At 49.1% G+C, this 21,043-nt stretch overlaps 1 protein-coding gene across 4 annotated transcripts in view; it reads right to left on the minus strand.

Moving 5' to 3' along the window:
• The window catches only part of SEMA4A (semaphorin 4A), a 108,051-nt gene that overhangs the window by 72,593 nt on the left and 14,415 nt on the right, over positions 1-21,043 (minus strand). Inside the window, exons 1-2 of one of the 4 annotated variants that reach the window (XM_048512993.1) lie at positions 19,773-19,859; positions 19,483-19,639 (exon numbers count right to left, since the gene is read on the minus strand). The gene's annotated coding sequence lies outside the window, so the exon portion shown is untranslated. Of the gene's footprint in view, positions 1-19,236; positions 19,402-19,482; positions 19,640-19,772; positions 19,860-21,043 lie in introns of those variants that run through there. The other 3 variants (XM_048513003.1, XM_048512983.1, XM_048513011.1) reach the window with 3 other exon arrangements.

The following is a 21,043-nucleotide window of genomic DNA, read 5'->3' on the forward strand; positions in this document are numbered from 1 at the left end:
CACAGCCCCGCCCATGAATGCCCCGCCCCCAGAATGCCCGGCCACGCCCAGCCCCATTGGCGCTACGCCACAGTTTGAATCCCACCACCATGGGAACCTGTTACTAAAATTTTTGGATCCCACCACTGTGTGTAACCACTTCACGTTCTGTCATGAGCCCCAAGATCCCGTGGCTACCATTTCCCAATTGACCCCAGAGCAGCCATTTTGTGGGAGCACGATTCTCAAAATTTTTAGGTGCCCTCACACCCAATGACAGCGGGGACCCTGATTTATGACAGATGCGCACTACCAAAGGAACCACTCATCAGAGGCCCCTCGGGACGACTGATTCTTGTCTGCCACACAGGGTTGCCAACCCCCAGGTTCTCCAGAAGATAGAGATAAGTTCCTCTGGAGAAAATAGCTGCGCTGGTGGATGGATTCCAATGCATTACAGCCTGCTGAGGTCCCCTCCCCAAGCTCCACTTTCCCTAGACTGTGCGCTCAGATCTCTAGGCATTTCCCAGCCTAAGCATTTCCCAGCATGGTGTGGTAGTTAAGAGCAGGTGGATTCTAATATGGAGAACTGGGTTTGATTCCCCACTCCTCCACCTGAGTGGCAGAGGCTTATCTGGTGAACCAGATGTGTTTCTGCATTCCTACATTCCTGCTGGTCCTTGGGCTAGTCACAGTTCTCTCTGAACTCTCTCAGCCCCACCTACCTCACAAGGTCCTTGGGCTAGTCACAGTTCTCTCTGAACTCTCCCAGCCCCACCTATCTCACAAGGTGTCTGTTGTGGGGAGAGGAAGGGAAAGGAGTTTGGAAGCCACCTTGAGTCTCCTTACAGGAGAGAAAGGTGGGGTATAAATCCTCCTCCTCCTCCTCCTCCTCCTCCTCCTCCTCGGCAACCCTACCCAATCTTCATATCTCTATATACATTTGCAAGTCTCTTAGATGTCACTGGATTCTTGGGAGCGACAAAGAATTGGCTTTGTAGTGATGCAGACCAATATCATTATTTCAAGTTTGCAGATGGGGGAAAACGAGAGTTAGGAATGGATCCAGCAATCTGTCAAGGAAAGGCATTGACAGTTATGGCTCGTTTCCACCTACCCCTCCTTCCGCAGTTCTTTCCAGCCCTGGAAAAGTTTATTCCTGGAGCCTCCCCACAAGCTTCTCTACCATGTGAAACGTTAAAAAACCGATATACCTTCAGAAGCAAACTCAAACAATGTTGATGGACCCCCTCACACTCGACTAGAATCTGAAGTCAGAATCACAGCTTCTGGTGAGTATAAGAACATTTCTGAAGCAGGCCTTGAAACTGGTACAAATAAACAGAGGCCTCCAGTGTAGGGGGAGGAAATGTTTTCCCTTTCTCCTCCTTGTTTCACACACAGACCAAGGAACACATCGCCCCTGCTGTTCCAGTCCGCTCCAGGATTTGGGCAGAGCCAAATGATTTCGTTCTGTTCTGTGCTAGGACTCCAAAGAATAAACTGAACAACCAGCCATAAGAACAAAAGAAAACCCACAATGAATTAGACCAGAGGCCCATCTAGTCACCCACTAATTAATCCGGAGAACAACCTACCCCTACATAATAGTAACAACACACACACACAAAAATTATAAAATATATAACCTACCCCTACATATTTATACTATATATAACCTACCCCTACATACACACACACACAACCTATCCCTACATAATAGTAACAACACACACATAATTATAATATATATAACCTATCCCTACAATATATATATATATATATAAAACCTACCCCTACATATATACACTATATATAACCTACCCCTACACACACACACACACACACATTACCCCGACATAATAGTTCTACCCCTACATAATAGTAACAACATTTATATATACAGATATAAAATAACCTGCAATATATGTTTTAAATAGTATATTGGAAGTACTTCATGCATATTATTAATCTTTGCAAACACAGCAATAGCATTGCGTGGAAGGCCAATATTATTTCCAATTTGCAGTTGTGTTTGTGGAGGTGAGACTTAGGGCTGGATCCAGTGATCCGTCAAGGGAAGGAGTTGACAGTTGTGAATTTTTTCCCACATTCCCCTCCCGCTGCAGTCCTTTCTCACCCTGGAAAAGTTTATTCTTAGAGTCCCAGCAGGCCTGTGGCTGATAGGCTGCGGTGAGGAGCAGAAAGGGGCGAACCACTCTTTTGGCCTGGCCGGTCATGTAAGAGGGAGAAAGAAGGACTCTGCCTCCTGTGTACTGCAGTATTCTCATGGTCAAGAGGGGAACCTAGGAAATATCCGTAAACCGTGGATCACTGGACCCAACCATAAGCATGGCCCCTTCCGCAAATGCAGAATAACGCACTTTCACTCCACTTTCACAGTTGTTTGCAAGTAGATTTTGCTATTCTGCACAGCTGCGAAGTGCATTATTCTGCATGTGTGGAAGGGGCCTAAGACTATCCAGGCAGTTTACAAGTCGGATTTCAGGCACTTGGTCTTACACTTTCTGCCATAACACAACACCTGAAGCCATTCCGGCCTCCTCTGCTTCCACTTATCCCTCTGGAAACCCTTTTCAGGAGAAGACAGACGGACACTTCCTGAGCTCGTGACAGTGGCCGGAACTGACATCACTGCTGCATTTGTTCCAAGTATTATTTCAAGGACACGGGCAGAAGCAGCCTCGGGTAGTTCTTGGTCTCCTCTGCCCCTTCTCCTCTCTTCCTGCTACCTCTTCCCTTCCGTGGGATCCCCGGCTTCCTCTGCCCACCTTTCCTTAAGTCCTTCTTCCATCAAGCTACTTTATACTGAATCAGACCCTTGGTCTATCAAGGGTCGGAACTGTCCATTCAGATGGGCAGTAGCACTTCAAGGAATTCGGTAGGGGTCCTTCACGCCACCTACTACCTGAAGATACCAGAAACCAAATCGGGGACCTTCTGCAATGCCAAGCAGATGCTTTCCATGGTGTCACAGCCCTCCTTTCCCATCACCTCCACCTTCCTACCTTTTCCACAGGCTCCTGTCCCTTAGTCCACCACCTGCTCTGCCCGCTCCACAGCAACCCCAGCCCCAGCTTCTCCATCCCTGAGCCCCTCTGTTGCTTAGCTCGTCTGTGACATCATGGCCACTGCTCAGCCAATGGCAGAGGCAGCAGAGGGGAGCAAGTAGAAGGACAATCATTTTTACTAATGTGACCCATCATCAAGCCTGGGATAAAAAGTGGGTTTCAGACATAATTAAGAAACAGGGTTGATCACATAATAAAGGGAGGGGATGGACTTGGGGAAGGAGTGGTGGGTTTTTCGGGGCTGTGTGGCCGTGGAAAACCCACCACAACCAGTTGAATCCAGCCGTGAAAGCCTTTGACAATACATTGAGGAAGGAGTCTCTGCCAGTGTCTCACTTCTGACGCCCAACAGGCAGGGCAGTGAATGCTCCTTCTTTCCTCATTCCCCAAAAAGAAGAAGAAGAGTTTGGATTAATACCCCACCTTTCTCTCCTATAAGGAGACTCAAGGTGGCTTATAACCTCCTTTCCCTTCCTCTCTCCACCACAGACACCTTGTGAGGTAGGTGGGGCTGAGAGAGTTCTGAAGAACTGTGACTAGCCCAAGGTCACCCAGCAGGAATGCAGGAGTGCAGAAACACATGCGGAAGCATGAAAGCACATGCGCTGTACGGCTTCCCCCTACAGCGCATGCACGGCTTGTTCTTGCAGTGTTTCAAGGCATCTAGGTGAAATGGAAGGAAGGAAGGAAGGAAGGAAGGAAGGAAGGAAGGAAGGAAGGAAGGAAGGAAGGAAGGAAGGAAGGAAGGAAGGAAGGAAGGAAGGAAGGAAGGAAGGAAGGAAGGAAGGAAGGAAGGAAGGAAGGAAGGAAGGAAGGCAGGCAGGCAGGCAGGCAGGCAGGCAGGCAGGCAGGCAGGCAGGCAGGCAGGCAGGCAGGCAGGCAGGAAGAGGGAGGGAGGGAGGGAGGGAGGGAGGGAGGGAATGTTGAGTTTTCTGGCTGTTGAGTATTCTGGCTACCAAGAAAGGCGGCCACAGAAAGCACCCCCTTTCGAGCTGCTACTGTCAAAACAAAATGAACAAAAAATCCCGAGGAAGTCTGTACACGTTTCTTCCAGCTATGAGTCTGAGAAATCGGATCAACCCTCCAGCACCAAAATTAGGCCAGTGGAAGTGACACTAAGTATTTCTCGCAATTCCACAGAAAGATATTTGACAAGAAAGAGAAGGACGAAAATATCTGGAGAAAATGCAAATTCTGAAAGTAGTGCAGCCCTTCTCTGAAGGATAGGGGGAAAAAGCTTTACGGTGACAGTTCCAAGTCACAAGAGATGACACTGAACCCATACAGTCCAACAGCTCCTACTGAACAAGGACAGAGACAAGTTATAGGAATGAGAGAATATTCCGTATTTTGGTTTTCTCTTTTTTTGTGCTTACTTTTTTGTCAGTGCTTCTGGTTTCCTGCATTTTTAACCTTGATTTCGTAGATCTGCCTGTGTCACATGTTTACATGATATTCTACAACATGTGCCAGGCGAATGATGTGGAATGCTGCTTTGTTGATGCATAAACAAAAGTGAAAAATGTTTTACAGGAAAAAACTCTGTGCTGGACAACAGAAAGTAATCTCAAGTTCAATTTGGATAAAGGAGAAGCAAAATCAAAGTGGGGGTTTTCTTTTCAGACTGAGAACACCACAGTTGAGAAATTCAAAATCACCCCTTCCCATTATCTGCCTGTCAAAATGCTGCCCCAGTTTTTGCCTTTGGAGCAAGAACATTGCACACAGAGAGTTTCCTCCACCTTGTCTTTCAAACAGCAGCATGGTTTGTGGGGGGTTTGTGGGTTTTTTTGGCACATTCGTACAACATCATTCTGGGTAGGGGTGGGTCCATGGTGACTCTAGTGCAGATATGGATAAATGCAGAGGTGGGATTCAAACAGTTTAACAAACGGTTCCGGTTCAGTGGGAGGGGGGTGGCAGCAGCCGGCGGTAAGCTGCAGACTCACTGGCTGCTGCTGCCCAGCCCCCAGCCCAACCTCCATCGATGGTGGCCCTGCTGCCTCGTCTTCAGAGGCAACAGGGCCACCGCTGATAGAGGTTGAGGAGGAAGCAACAGCAACCGGCAGCAAGCCACAGGCCCGCTGGCTACTATGGTCCACCCCACACCCCCCCAGGCTCAACCTCCATTGGCAGTGGCCTTGCTGCCTCATCTTTGGAGGCAGCAGGGCCACTGCCAATGGAGGTTGAGGTAGGGGCGGCAGCAGCCAGTGGTCGCGGGGTGGTGGTGGTGGTGCAGGGATGGCAGTGGTGGGATTACAACCGGTTTGTGGAACTAGTAAAAAAATTAGCTACCGGTTCTACCAAACCGATGCGAACCGGCTGAATTCCACCACTGGATAAATGCGTATGTGTCTGTGTGCACGCACACAAAATGCTAGCGCACAGTTTCCTTTCACCCCCAATTCTGCCTGTCCAAATACAACTCGCCATACACCAGCCAAAAAAAAAAGCAGTGATCCTTGGGCTGAAAACAGAGTTGCTAGAAGAACACAAGTCATGCCCATGTTTTCCCCTTTGAAAACTTGCAAAAATAGGGAAGGGGCATCATCTGATTGTAAAAGCAGAAGGAACAGGGTTGCAGAGGAAGCCGAGCCCTCCCGCCCGACACAAACTCGTGGCATGCCTCCTCTCTACCCACAATCTCCAGGCCCTTCTCTTCCAGTTGAGGTTCCGAGAGAAGAATTCTGGCTGATAGTAAAGTCTGTGGGCTGCGCGGTCTGAAGCTGCAAACAGAGGATTTGGATCCCCTCCGACATCCTTGTTTTTTCTCCGCCCTTCCCTGGGCGCCTCTGAAACACAGAACTCGCCCCTCCGCACACATCCAGCTTCATCTTTTAGGCAGCACAAGTGAAGGCAAGATTTAATGCTGGGCTGATCTAAAGCAGAGTTAACAAAGTTTTCACAAACTCGAAGGCCGAGCAAATAACTGGTGCTCTTCCAAACTGTCGAGCAAGGAAAAAGGCTCACAGGCCAGCGCAGTTGACACGGTTAGCCCACTGCTGGCAGGCCTTTTATGCCGTTTCCTGCCCTTGCAGAAGCCGGCCCAAAATGCAAACAAACAACCTCCGCGGCACCCTGAGGGTTGGACTGAGATGGGGCGGACGCCTCTCGCCCTGCAGGTTACTAGAAACATCTGGCAGCGAATTAAAGGGAAACAAGTCTCTCTTCTCGGATGCAAAGGAGTTTAAGCAACAGCTGGATCCATCAACAGGTGGCTGATTTTCACAGAAGCAAACGTGAGCAGTGGGAGGGGAAAGCAGAGAGGTTTGCAAATCAGGCACTGGCAGTAGCTTTGCCAGCTTCCTCTTCTTCTTCTTCTTGTGTTCCTGTCAACTCAGCACAATTGCAGTGTCAACACTGAATCCAGGCTCTGCTCTCAGAGATGACAAAACACCCCTCCCCACCTCCTCTAGGTGCAAAAAGGGCTGAGAGTTCGGGTTTTGAAACCAAGTCAAATTAAACAAGATGCTGCAGATCTGCAATGAGATCTCCCCCCCTTTTCCCCCTTAGTTTCTAGGGATCCTGAACTGGATAGAGACTGTGGGTTACATGTTAAGATTTCTAATGCGTAGTATTAGCTAGTGCGGTGCGGTGGTTAAGAGCAGGTGGATTCTGGAGAACCGGGTTTGAATCCCCACTCCTCCACCTGAGTGGCACAGGCTTATCTGGTGAACCAGATGCGTTTCCACACTCGTACATTCCTGCTGGGTGACCTTGGGCTAGTCACAGTTCTCTCAAAACTCCCTCAGCCCCACCTACCTCACAAGGTGCCTGTTGTGGGGAGAGGAAGGGAAAGGAGTTTGTAAGCCACCTTGAGTCTCCTTACAGGAGAGAAAGGCGTGGTATAAATCCAAACCTCCTCCTCCTCCTTTTTCTTCTATTACTAAATAAGTGTGTTATTTAATCAAATCAAGCCTGAATTAATCAAATCAAGCCTGAATTCAGCTTATAGACTAAAATTACTAAAATAAGGCTACTGTACTTTGGTCAAATCACAAGAGGGTAAGCCTCACTGGAAAAGACAATAATGCTAGGAAAAAATCAAGGAAAGAGGAAAAGAGGTGCATTGATTCAATAAAGGAAAACATAGCTGTAATTTTGAAATAACTGAACAAGGCTGTTAATGAAAGGCTGTCTAGGACAGGGGTAGGGAACCTGCGGCTCTCCAGATGTTCAGGAACTACAATTCCCATCAGCCCCTACCAGCATGGCCAATTGGCCATGCTGACAGAGGCTGATGGGAATTGTAGTTCCTGAACATCTGGAGAGCCGCAGGTTCCCTACCCCTGGTCTAGGACATGCAGAAAGCCAACGTAAATTGAAAGCGACTTGACAAAACATAACATGCACTGTATCTGGATTCCTCTAACACTGACTGGAATAGTCAGATGTCAGGTGTGAGGAAACTCACTTCCCACATGGTGGGCCCATGATCTGGATAATAACCATGATGTACGGGGGCTTCAGAAGAAGAAGAATAGACGCTTTCGAGTTGTGGTGTTGGCGAAAACTACTGCGCACACCATGGACAGCTAGGATGACAAATGCAGAAGTCTTGAGTCGCATAAAACCAGATACATCACTAGAAGGGAAAATAACCAGGCTCAGACGTACATACTTTGGTCATGCGATGCGATCAAACTTGTTAGAAAAATCTATGATGCTCGGTCTTGTCAATGGCGGGAGAAGACCTAGACGCCAAAGAACACGATGGCTGGATACCATAAAAGCTGATACAGGCATGCGCATCAACCAGCTGAAGGAAGCAGGACTTAATCGGAAAATGTGGAAAGAGCTTGCCTATCGGGTCGCCAAGGGTTGAGAAGGACTGAGTGGATAACGTCATCATCAGGGGGCTTCATCTTTTCCCCATGCCCCATTCCCAACCTGAAATAGCCCCGGGGGGCAATATTTGCCCTGTTGCAGGGTTGAACGTGGACTGACTGGCTTCTCCCTCCTGTGTTATGGTCATAAGAAAGAACCTGCTGGATCAGGCCAGAGTCCATCTAGTCCAGCACTCTGCTACTCGCAGTGGCCCACCAGGTGCCTTTGGGAATTCACATGCAGGATGTGAAAGCAATGGCCTTCTGCTGCTGCTGCTCCCGAGCACCATCTGCAATCTGAGATCAAGGAGGATCAAGATTGGTAGCCATAGATCGTCTTCTCCTCCATAAATCTGTCTAAGCCCCTTTTAAAGCTATCCAGGTTAGTGGCCATCGCCACCTCCTGTGGTCGCAATTCAAACTGCAGAGATACAGACTTGGGAAATGAGTTCCTTCACCCCTGATGTCTGACTGTCTCAGCTGAAGTCAGGTTGGGAGATACCAAATACTGCATGTTACAAATCACAGTGCATAGATGTTGACACTGTTAATGGATCGTATCTGATACCTGTGGGTTTACCTCCACGCATTTGTGTCCACAAGGCAGTTCTTTGTGTGGGACCACAAATTATAAACAGCTCCTCCACTCAAGCAAGTGAGGAATGTTTCTGCTCGGGTTTTCTCGGAGACTGTGCCCATTTTATGGAACGGATGTTCTTAGGACACAAGGAACACCCTAACCCTGCAAACATTTCTGAAGCTCTGAAACATGGAACTGTTTCCCTTGGCTTTTGGCGGCTTACGAGTGGAGGTCAATTAATACAACAGGATATTGACTTGGCTGTTCTCTCTTCTTGCCAGTTGTACTGTATTTTTGTGAAATTAAATTTTAGCTGGCTTTAACAAAGTAACCCATGATGATGATAATGATGATGAGGAGGAGGAGGAGGAGGAAGAAGAGTTGGATTTATATCCCCCCTTTCTCTCCTGTAGGAGACTCAAAGGGGCTTACAAACTCCTTTCCCTTCCCCCTCACAACAAACACCCTGTGAGGTGTAGGTGGGGGGGCTGAGAGAGCCTTCAGTGAAGAATTTGTGACTAGCCCAAGGTCACCCAGCTGGCATGTGTTGGAGTGCACAGGCTAATCTAGTTCCCCAGATAAGCCTCCACAGCTCAAGCGGCAGAGCAGGGAATCAAACCCGATTCTCCAGATTAGAGTACACCTGCTCTTAACCACTACACCACTGCTGCTCCTATCAGATCTCAGAAACTTAAGCAGGATCAGCTGTGGTTGGATGAGAAACCACCCAGGAAGTTCAGGGCTGCTATGCAAAGATAAGAAATGGCAAACCACCTCTGCTATTAAGTGGCCATAAGCCAACCGCAACTTGATGGCAAAAAGGGGAAAAAAGTAAGCCTCTCCGAATTTCACTGATCAGGAAAAAAGCAAGATATATTTTAAATGAGTAAATATAAATAAAAGGGGGAAATCCTTCCACACTGCTTCCACAATCCAAATCTACTTGTTCAACAACCTTTAGTTTGTTCTGCCAGGGGGGAAAAATAACAGATATGTGGTTCCATACCAAGCTACTGGAAAAGTGGGATAAATAAGAAATGTAACACAAGGAAAATTTGCCCGCACCTTTCCAGCATTCCAGTACAATTCAGTTCAGCCCTCCACCTCACGGCTGATTTTGAACAGAAACTAAAAATGATTAGAATTGTAATAATAGATTTCTGGCATTATTTGAATCTCAGACATTCAGTGGGTGGAGCCTGGGGGATCAAGGCTGGAATCTATCCAAACAGGGCGAAACCTGCTGGAATGTAGTGATTATTTTAAAGACCTTGATACTTGCCTTTTAACTGTTTCCAGGTACAGGAATACTGCCTTCTGTTTTTGAAATACAATATGATTTTCCAATTACCTGCCTTTCTATCACATTTCCACAGAAAAAAATGGAGACTAGAAGAACTTGCCAGGCGTGAAGGGGTAGTGAAAACATTAAATACAGGAGACAGAGGACAACCAGCCCTGTGGAAACTATTTCCCCTCCTTGTTTCTCGTTCTGTCCCTGAAGATCCATTTTTTTTATTTATGAATAAGTATTTATACCCTGCAGCTCTAGATGGCTTGTGTAAGGTAAAAACAATAAAAAACACAATTAAAACATCATCAATAAAATACAACAATTAAAACTACAATAAAATGCCCTTAAAATAACCCCACCTTCTAGTCTAGCAGATGCAGCTAAGGATCTACAACCTGCGGCTCTCCAGATGTTCATGGACTACAATTCCCACCAGCCCCTGCCAGCATGGCCAGTTGGCCACGCTGGCAGGGGCTGATGGGATTTGTAGTCCATGAACATCTGGAGAGCCGCAGGTTGCAGACCCCTGCGCTAACCAAATGCCTGGGTGAAGAGGAAGGGCTTTGCTTTGTGCCTCAACGCATAAAAGGTAGGCACATTGCAAATCTCCAAAGGGAGACTATTCCAGATCCTGGGGGCAATCATGGAGGAAGTTTTCCCACGTACACGTGCCCCCCACACCTCAGGGAAGGGAGGTACCACCAGGAGTGCCTCCCCCCTGTGACCTCAGTGACTGGGTAGGTATAAACAGGCGCTGGTGCTCCTTCAGGTAGGCAGGGCCCAAGATGTTTAGGGCTTTGTATGTGAACATCAAAGTCAACACCTTGAATTGAGTCCTGGAGTGAACTGGAGCCAGTGCAGCTCCTTAAGGACTGGCACGATGTATTAGATAACAGCCCAGCTGTTGCAAGCTGCATCAACTCCAGCTTCTGGACCATCTTCAAGGGCAGCCCCATGTAGAGTGCATTACAGTAATCCAATCAAGAGATTACCAGAGAATGCAACACTGTGGCAAGGTCCCATTTGTCTAAAAATGGATGGAGTTGGTAAGCCTTTGTGGTCACCGTCATCAGCTGAACCTCAAAGGACCGTTATGAATCCAGGAGCTAGATCTTTCAACCGGTTTTTCTGGAGCAACAGAGCTCCAACCAGAACTGGGTGCCCTGTGATCTCGCCGACTTGGATGCTCGGGACACAGAGAATCTCCGCCTTGTCTGGATTCAGCCTCGGTTTGTTGGTCATCATCCAGCTCATAACTGCTTCCAGGTAGCAGCCCAGCACACATAGCACTGCTCCTGACTCCGATGAAATAGAGAGATACAGCTGGGTGTCATCCGTATATTGATGACACTTGACTCCAAATCCCCTGATGACCTCACCCAGTGGCTTTGTGTAGATCAGGGGTAGGGAACCTGCGGCTCTCCAGATGTTCAGGAACTACAATTCCCATCAGCCTCTGTCAGCATGGCCAATTGGCCATGCTGGTAGGGGCTGATGGGAATTGTAGTTCCTGAACATCTGGAGAGCCGCAGGTTCCCTACCCCTGGTGTAGATGTTAAACAGCACAGAAGAAACAACCAAGCAGTGGGGAACCCCAGAGGGGAGCTCCTAGGGATGTGAGCACGAGTTCCCCAACACTATCTTCTGGGACCAACCTCAGATAGGAGGAGAACCACTGTAACACAGTGTCCCCCAATCCCATTCCCCAGAGTCAGTCCAACAAAATGCCATGGTTTATGGGACAGGTGTCAAACTCGCGGCCCTCCAGATGTTATGGACTACAGTTCCCATCTCCCCTGCCAGCATGATGCTGGCAGGGGGTGATGGGAACTGTAGTCCATAACATCTGGAGGGCCGCGAGTTTGACACCTACGGTTTATGGTATCAAAGGATCCTGAGAGATCAAGGAGAATCAACAGGGTAATATTTCCCCATCTCAGTCTCTCCCAATAAAGGTCATCCATCAGGGCACAGGTGTTGCTGGGCCATACTGTGCCTGGTGCACACTCTGTGTTTTCCGCCCGCCTGCCCCCGCACCGGCACCCTGCCCCCCCACACTTACCCTGGGGTCACATGGGGGGCGGAAAATCGCCTCCATCCCTCCCCCTTCGCCCTGCCCCACCAGCCAGGCCCCGTGGCCCGGAGCAGGCTGCTTTTTCTGCTGGTTGCAAAGAGCAGTCCGTTGAACTAAAATAAGTGGGTGGGGGCAGGGCGCCGGGGGGCGGGGCGCCATGGGGAATCAAACCCGGTTCTCCAGATTAGACTGCACCTGCTCTTAACCGCTACACCACTCTTAACCACTATCTTCACACACTATGGTCGGTCCCAACCCAAATGTGCCTGAGAACCCAAATTTCAACAAGAAACTCCCCAAGTACGTGTTCATGACAAGACCCAAGGGGAATCCAGGAACTAGACCTGGGAAGAGTGGACTGTATCGTTCTCCAGAATCTCAGAAGACACCAGGGCAAGGCAGTCAAGAATGCCCCTGGTAAATAAAGACCGGTTATGCAAGAATGACTTTAATCGGTGCTGACCCCTCCCTCCACCAAAATCAACGTCCGCATCTCAGTTTGGGAGGCAATGTAAATTTTGTGGGTTTCAATCCTATTATTACTTCGTTGCAGGCCTTTATTGCCACCAATGTTTTCTTAGCTTCCCTCCCTTTGCAGACACTCGGGAATTGCTTAACACTTTTTGTGGGGCAATATGTAGGTTTAAGCTTGCATGATAAGCCAGGGGAACACAAAAGATTGGAAAAGAATGTAATCAAGATGAGGCACAGAAGGGGAAAAAAAGCAAAACTGACTCAGTAAGTCTTAACTTTATCTCACAGCATATTACACAAGAGCACTCCCTATGGATGCAGGCACTGCGATGTGTCTAGAAAGCCCAAGTTCTCCCCTCTGTAGCTGGACTCTTAAAGAGGCAGTTAACTTTAAAAAATGCCCTATTGGATTGGATCAAATGCCCATCTAACACCAGCATCCTGTTTCCCACAGAAACCATCCAGATCCCCCAAGGAAGACCCACAAACAGGACACTGAAAGCAATAGAAGAAGAAGAGTTTGGATTTATATCCCCCCTTTCTCTCCTGTAAGGAGACTCAAAGGGTTTACAATCTCCTTTCCCTCCCCCCCCAACAAACATCCTGTGAGGTGGGTGGGGCTGAGCTCCGAAGAACTGTGACTCGCCCAAGGTCACCCAGCTGGCATGTGTTGGAGTGCACAAGCTAATCTGGTTCACTAGATAAGCCTCCACAGCTCAAGTGGCAGAGCAGGGAATCAAACCTGGTTCTCCAAATTAGAGTGCACCTGCTCTTAACCACTATACCACGCTAGCCCCTTCCTCTGTTGTTTACTCCCTAGCAACCAATATTTTGAGATACACTGCCTCTGAACAAGGAGTTCAAAATTACTACCATGAGAACGTATGACGAGTCTTGCTAAAGCAAACCACAAAATATGAATGCTCTGGCGTTACATTTCCCACACCAGATGCCTCTGAAAAGCCACCAAGAAAAGTCTGAATGAAACTGCCTCTTCCCTCACCTTAGAGTCTGTTTTTCGGCGGCCATGAAGTTTTTCAGACATTCTTTAATTTTCTGAGGGGCTGGAACAGTTGTGGGATCCAAAAAGTTTAGTAACAGGTTCCCATAGTGGTGGGATTCAAACAGTGGCATAGCGCCAATGGGACTGGGCGGGGCATGACGGGGATGTGGGGCGAGGCATTCCGGGGGCGGGGCATTCCTGGGCAGGGCTGTGGCAAGGACGCAGCCACTGCGCCGATCTGTGGGTGGGAAACGAATGCACGCAGGTGCAGGCTGCCACGCACACCGGTGCACCTCCTGCTAGACTGCTTCAAGTTCTGCGCGCTACTGCTGAGGAGCGGAGGAGGGGCGTAACTAAGGCCAAAATCACGTGGCAAAATCACCAATTAGTAACCCCCTCTCGGCACACACAAACAATTAGTAACCTACTCTCGGGAACCTGTGAGAACCTGCTGGATCCCACCTCTGGGCTGGAAGTTTCTAATTGCCAGCCTCCATATTTATTCAAGGCCAAAACAGGGTGAGGTACAGGAGCCATGAGTGATTCCCCCCCCCCCGCCCCAGTAACAGCCATGTGGGGGGTGGGATTATCCTCCAATCCTGACCAAAGGACTCGTGTGTGTGTGTGTGTGTGTGTGTGTGTGAGAGAGAGAGAGAGAGAGAGAGAGAGAGAGAGAGAGATTGCCTGTCGGAAACAGCAAAGGTTTCTGTATGGCAAATTTCACCCTTGTGTGGCTAACAAAACCTTACTGATTTAGATCCGGGACATACTCCAGGAGGGAAAGGTTAAATCCCCCTCCAACAACTCCACTGCTCTAATCAGAATCCAGCGCCCTTCACAACTGCTTCAAACACAACTTTTCACCGGGGGTTCCAGGTCCTCACAAAAGCCAAAGCAGAATTGGATTTTTTAAATACAGTGTTACTTGTTGGGATGGAGGCCAAACACACAGAGTTTTGGTGGCAACCCAACACCCGGGCTGGCTCTCCACTCTCCTCCAAGGAGGCCTTCTCAAGGATCTGAATGGCTGAGCATATTGTTTGGAGAAGGGAGCGCGGAATAAAAGGCAGGGGGGAAGCCCGCCCCAGAGCCGAGACAGAAAGCTCCTTGTAGTAACCCAGCAAAACTAGGTTAGGCCAGGCTGGACTTCACAGGCCACTGTGTACCATTGGCCAAGAAACAAGGCCACACGGAGATCTGAAGCACTTGGCATTGTTCTGGGCTGGATCGCTGCCACAGGAAAGGAAAAATGAAAGGCCTGGTCTTTGTCCAAGCTCAGATTATCGGTTCAAAAGCTTTTGTTTGGGGGCATTTTAAAGTTTGCTTTCTGTAAGGGGTTTGGGGGGGGGGGGGAATTCCTACAAGTCCGGATTCAAAAAGGTCCAGCTGGTGTATGAGAGAGGCTAAAAGCCAACACTGGGACGTCACCAGTTCAAATCTCACCTCTGCTTGGGATTCCCTCCGACCCTCCCACCCTGGTAAAAAGTGGCTCGCTTCCAAACAGCCCGACAGCAGTTTGACACGCTCAAATTGCAACGTCTGAGAAAAAAACTTCACTTACTTCATTTCCTCAGGTCAGGCTGCAAAGGCCTTGAGATGCTTAAAAATAGTTGCGAACCTTACCGCTATTGTGAGCTCCCTTTGGACAGGCTGTTGTGCCCCAGTCCTCCATCTGGAGCCTGGGGATAACTCTACTGTCCTACCTTACAGGGCTGTCGTAACAGCCACTGCGTATAAAGCAGTTGTTGATGCTTTTCAATACTGTTAAATATTGGTGCTAATTAGCCCAGTTAGATGTAAAGGATGGAAGGATAGCTTTGCTGCTGGGGATGCCTTGCTGGTTCCCCCCCCCCCACCACTCAAGAAAAAGACCGCACAGTGGCCTCTCCCACACAAGAGAGAGGGTGCACTGAGCCTGCACAAATGGGAGCTTGTTTATTCAGACAAATGACACTGTGCCTTTCAATATAATATTTCCAATGCGGTTTCCAGCCATAAAACACTAATTATCAATTAAAACGCCGGAATGAAAAGCCAATAAAGCCGTCTCTCAAGCAAACAGCCAGAGCAGCAGTTTGCTTCTCGCTTATTGAAAAGACAAGGGAAAACAGTTTAAACTGGGACATAAAAGTCAACGGGGGGGAAAGCACCGCTCACCTCCAGGCAAGGCATTCCCTAAGAAAGAAACCACCACTCAAAAGGCCCCGTCTCCCGTCACCGCCCCTTTCACCGATGAGGGAATCCAGAGAACTTCCAAAGACAGCTTTAATGGACAGGCAAGTGAATTTTGGCAGCAGGAGGTCCAGTTCCAAAGTGGGTTGAAGTGGACCAGATTCTAAGCTAAGTGTCTGCAAAGTGCAGCCTGCAGGTCACACACGGGTTTACAAATAATTTAATCCAGCCCACAGCCACTTGCCTTCCTCCTTGTTTCTCTCTCCTGTCTCTGCCACGGCACACGCGGCACCAAAGAAAAGCCTGTTTCACGTGAACCTCTGAATCACAGAATCATAGATTTTGAAGAGACCACAGAGGCCATCAAGTCCAACCCCCTGCGATGCAAGAACACATAATCAAAGCACTCCTGACAGATGGCCATCCAGCCTCTCTTTAAAAACCTCCAAAGAAGGAGACTCCACCACACTTCCAGGTAGTGCATTCCATGGTCGGACAGCCCTTACTGTCAGGAAGTTTTTTCTTCTGTTTAAGGGGAATCTCTTTTCCTGTACCTTGAACCCATTACTCCTGGTCCTAGTCTCTGGAGCAGCAGAAAACAAGCTTGCTCCCTCACTAACATGTAAAAAAAGTAAAGTTTCTCCTCCAGTCTTGTCCGACCCTGGGGTACCACTGCGAGCAGTGATTTCATAGGAAAGCCTCTTTGTGGGTTAGTTTGCCATTGCTTTCCCCGGCTATTCTTTACCCCCTAGCTATGAGCTAGGTACTCATTTACGGACCAAGAAATGGATGGATGGCTGAGTTGACCATGAGCCAGCTGACCCATAGGGGGCTCGAACTCCTGACCGTGTGAGTGGCAGTGCAAACACTTAACCACTACGCCACGGGGCTCCTCACCAACATGACACCCCTTCAAATATCCACACATGGCTATCATGTCATCTCTGAACCTTCTCTTCACCAAACTAAACATACCCAGCTCCCTGTAGGGAAGTGATGGCAAACCTTTTTGAGACCGAGTTCCCAAATTGCAACCCAAACCCTACTTATTTATCGCAAAGTGCCAACCCGGCAATTTAACATGAATGCTGAGGTTTTAGTTTAGAAAAAAAAGGTTGGCTCCCTCTTCCTCCGCCCCACCTGCTCGAGCAGGGGCCAGCCTGCTCTAGCCTCCAGCAAGTCCTGCATACACCGCTCTGTGCCTCTCTAACATCTCTGCCTCCTCTGCGCCCCACCCCCCAGACAGCAGCCACCCAGAGCACAGGCACCAGGTCCACCAGCTGAGTCCTCCCTGCTCATCGCAGTGCACGCACATCGTGCTCAGTGGCCCAAGCCAGCCTAGGTGTGTGTGTGTGGGGGGGTGATTTTCTGCCCCCCACATGACAAACTCTGCGTGCGCGTGCCCATAGAGAGGGCTCCGAGTGCCACCTCTGGCACCCGTGCCGTAGGTTCACCATCACTGCTGTAGAGCATGGATTCCAGACCTTTTACCATTTTGGTTGCCCTCCTCTGGACCCGTTCCAGCTTGTCAATATCCTTCTTGAATTGCGGTGCCCAGAACTGTCCACAATATTCCAGGTGAGGTCTAACCAATGCAGAATAGAGAGGTACAATTACATCCCTCGATCTAAACACTATACTCCTATTGATACAGCCCAAAATCGTATTGGCTTTCTTGGCTGCTGCATCACACTACTGACTTCTGAGGCGGAGCCTGAGGTTTAAAGCTGGACCTAGCCAAGCTGAGTCCAGTGTTCAGCCTGGCCAGGTCCAGCCTGTATTGCTGTATTTGTATTGCTGGCTCCACTTCTAAAGTCTACATGACTTCTGAAGTAGAGCCAGCAGTATAAAGCTGGAACTAGCCAAACCAAGCCCAGCACTGAACTGTGGGCTCAGCCTGACTGGGTCCAGTTTTATACTGCTGGTTTCACCTCCTAAGTCCACCTGACTTAGGAGGCAGAGCTTCAGAGGTGGAGCCAGCCGTATAAACCTGGACCTAGCCAGGCTGAAATCCCAATTCAGTGCTGGATTTGGCCTGGTCAGGTCCAGTGTTGAACTGTGGATTCGGCCTGACCGGGTCCAGCTTTATGCTGCTAGCTCCGCCTCCAAAGCCCATGTGACTTCAGAGGCGGAGCTGCGGAGGCGGAGGCAGAGCCAGTCGTATTAAACTGAACCTGGCCAGGCTGCCTGCAGTTCAACACTCAGTCCTCAGGTATTTGTAAAATGTGCCATGCAGCCCATGCGTTGAAAAGGATGGAGATCCCTGCTCTGAGCAAAGGCTGAAGGAGCCTCTTTTCAGTTTTGCCACCGACACGATCACAAGCCTCCAGCAGATCTGACAGCTACTTAACATTGCTTTCCCCTCTTTCCCAACTCCAGCACTGCCCCTCTACATCAGCTGATCCTGGTGTTTTGCTTCTTCTGAGCAAAGAATGTTCTTTTTGCTGTGACTTCCCTTTTCTCTCCACGTCAGCAGGAGCCAGTCACTACTGGGTGGTGAGAAGGGATGGTAGCTCCCGGATGGCTGCCAGGGGAGTCTCCCCGGGTACCCACGGCTATCACTTCTGAAAGCTGCTACTACAGTCACCTGAAGGCTCATGAAGACTGGTTCGTTAGCAGCTGCATTAATCATTCCAGATGTGCAGAGGGCTTTGAAGGACCTTAAGATCAGAAGGCCAGGTGCTCACTGGGTGGGGCAGGAAAAGGGGTGCGAGCAGACATTTTGCAACGCATGACCACCCTCCCAGTGGATTCCAGGAGAGGGCCAGCTTCGATGCTGCATCTCTGAACGGCTTATGGTACCTACTGAGAACGTCTCGCCCCAAATCCGAGAGCCAAGGCTGGCCAGTTTCCCTCCATGCCAGAAAAGCACTACTTGGATTTCATTCTGCTTATGCAAGTCCCGCCACGACAGATCTGTCCCTCCAAGACTGGCAGATAATAGAAAAGCCAGGAGAGAAAAATGACTTCATTTTTAACCATCAGTGCAGCTCCTGGCTCACAACAACACCCCCAGATGTGCTTCATTTTGGCAGATGGGTGCGGCGTGACCATGCTTCAGGTCCACACAGAATTGTTCACCTTCCCCACACTGCTTTCCCCTTCGTCACGCACCTGCCCACTCAACACGACCAACTCGGGCTGAACGATCAACAGAACCGAAGTCCTACAACGAAGGCAGAGACCCTCCAGGACCCCTGACAAAATCCTGCATTTATTCTCCCGCAGCCGAACAGCTACAGCGGCACCCGGCGCTTATTAAATTACGCCTGCTGCTCTTTTCCTCCAGCCACCCCGCCCGTTCCAACCACCTGAGCGTAAAACCCACCGCCAGTTCTCTGGACGATCCATGCCAAATATCATACAGGGGAGACCGGTTCGGGGGGAAATCTCTCGACACATCGCTCGGCATACAGATTTTCAACTCGACATAACGTGCGAGGAAACTCCCCGCAAACACGAGACGCACGTGCATTTAAATTACTCCTCATCAGAGCTTTATAAAGCCGGTTCGTTTGCAAATAATTGGAGAACCTGGGGAAAAAAAACACATACGACTTCCCTCCTTTGTATTTAAATTTCAGGAGGGTTTCCCAATCCAGAAAGCCCAACGTTTTTGTATCTTTTAAATGAAACACTCCTCTGCCTGCTTTTCAAGCTTCTATAGAGCCAGATGGATACTCACATGTCTGTAGTCGTTTCCCAAGGAAAAAAAAACATCTTTCCCCCTCCAAAAAATTACCTGATGGCTCAGCATGACCTAGATCTTGGCTGTCTTGGCATGACTGTATCGAAACCGAGACCACAAGACCCTTTCCAGCTTGGGTCCAGCTCCCCGGAGGTCACCGGCTGGCGGGTGCTACTAAACCCGACCTGCTCTTCACATCTGAAAGGAGGAAAACCCCTCTATCAAGCATATTCCCTGTGTCACAACAGACCTCTGGTTCTTCTCAGGGAACATCCTGGCGTTGCCATAGCGACGGCTTACCTCCAGCAGCGGTCCAGGCTCTGCCGATCTGCTCACACAGCCCCGGCGCTAGCCATGCAGAAATGACCCGCCAGTGATTCCCAGTTCCAGATGTGGGGGTCGGGCAGAGAGACGACGGTGGGCTTTCTTCCCCCACAAAGGACTCATGGCACAGCAGCTGTGGAGAGGCACACGGACAGACACAAATGTTAATTCTCCACACTTGCCGCCTTCCTCCCCAATGCAATTCACCAGCTGCCAGATGTTTGTCGGCGAGGCGAGTAAGTGCGTCTCATAAAAGCGGACCCAACCTCTGGCACGCCCGGAACAATGCAAATAATCAACCTCCAGCCGTCTCCTTTGATCGCGTTCCCCAGACAGGATGATAAGTGTGGAGCAAACAGCGTTTTCCCTCAGTCACAAATCAAAGGGCGATAAAGCCGGCTCAGAGCATGAAACCAAGTGGAAATTCTTCACAAAGGGGGAAGGTGGCGGGGAATCTCTCGCCCCTCCCCACACGGAAAAAAAACCTCAGGGCTCCTTACACAAGATAATGGTTTTAATTATGTCTCTGTACTGTGCATCTTGTGGGATCGTTTTTTGCCTTCCCTCTCTTGCCCTGATGGCATCTTACAAACTGAAAAAATACAGCAACAGCAAAATCCAATAACAGAGGAAACAACAATTCTTCATACACACACGCACACAAAAACACACAGTATTAATGTAGTACACGAACAGGACCCCCACAGCAAACCACAATTTGTACAAATGGGTTAATAAACCCGCTACAAATCCTGGTTTGAAACTCCCATATAATGGAAGACAACAAACCCCAGTTTGGCAGACCATTCTGATGGCACCACTATTGGGAGTTCAATCTCATTTACAAACCAGATGTCTGAATGCAGACATCGTATTAGAGCACAGCAGGATAGGGGCAAACAATTCCCGCAGCGGAGTATTACAGGGCAATAAGAGGAGAGAGAAGGGTTTAGTTCCCCTCACCCACCTGCTCTACTCTACCTATAAAAAAATTTAATTGACACAATGTCCACGCTCTGGCATGCCGAAAGCCATCAGAGGCCAAAAATGACCCTCTTGTCTTCCCACAGGCTGAGAGAGAAAAGAAGGAGTAAGGAGAACAATGGGCCAGACTAGCCCAATGTCCTAAAACAGGGGTGTCCCACTCTGGCGCTTCAGACGTTCATGGACTACAATTCCCATCAGCCCCTGCTGGCATGGCCAATTGTAGTCCATGAACGTCTGAAGTGCTAGAGTTGGACACCCCCGTCTTAAGATTTCAGAAGCTAAGCAGAGCTGGCTATGGTTGCTACATGGATGAAGAACCACAACAGAGGTCCAGGTTTGCTATGCCAAGGCAGGAAGTAGTAAATCACCTGCCTTGAAAAACCCAATGAGGGGGGTCACTGTAAGTCCACTGCAACTTGACAATATTTTCTATCAATGTAAATGCCTTCCTATCTGAATTTGAGGCGCTTGTGGCACCAGCAGGCAGGGGATATCCACAGATGGAGAAGCTGTGTGCTCGCATACATTCCCTGCCCACTTTAAACTCAAG

Source organism: Sphaerodactylus townsendi, linkage group LG01, assembly GCF_021028975.2.
Source record: "Sphaerodactylus townsendi isolate TG3544 linkage group LG01, MPM_Stown_v2.3, whole genome shotgun sequence".
In the NCBI taxonomy this organism is placed as follows: domain Eukaryota; kingdom Metazoa; phylum Chordata; class Lepidosauria; order Squamata; family Sphaerodactylidae; genus Sphaerodactylus; species Sphaerodactylus townsendi.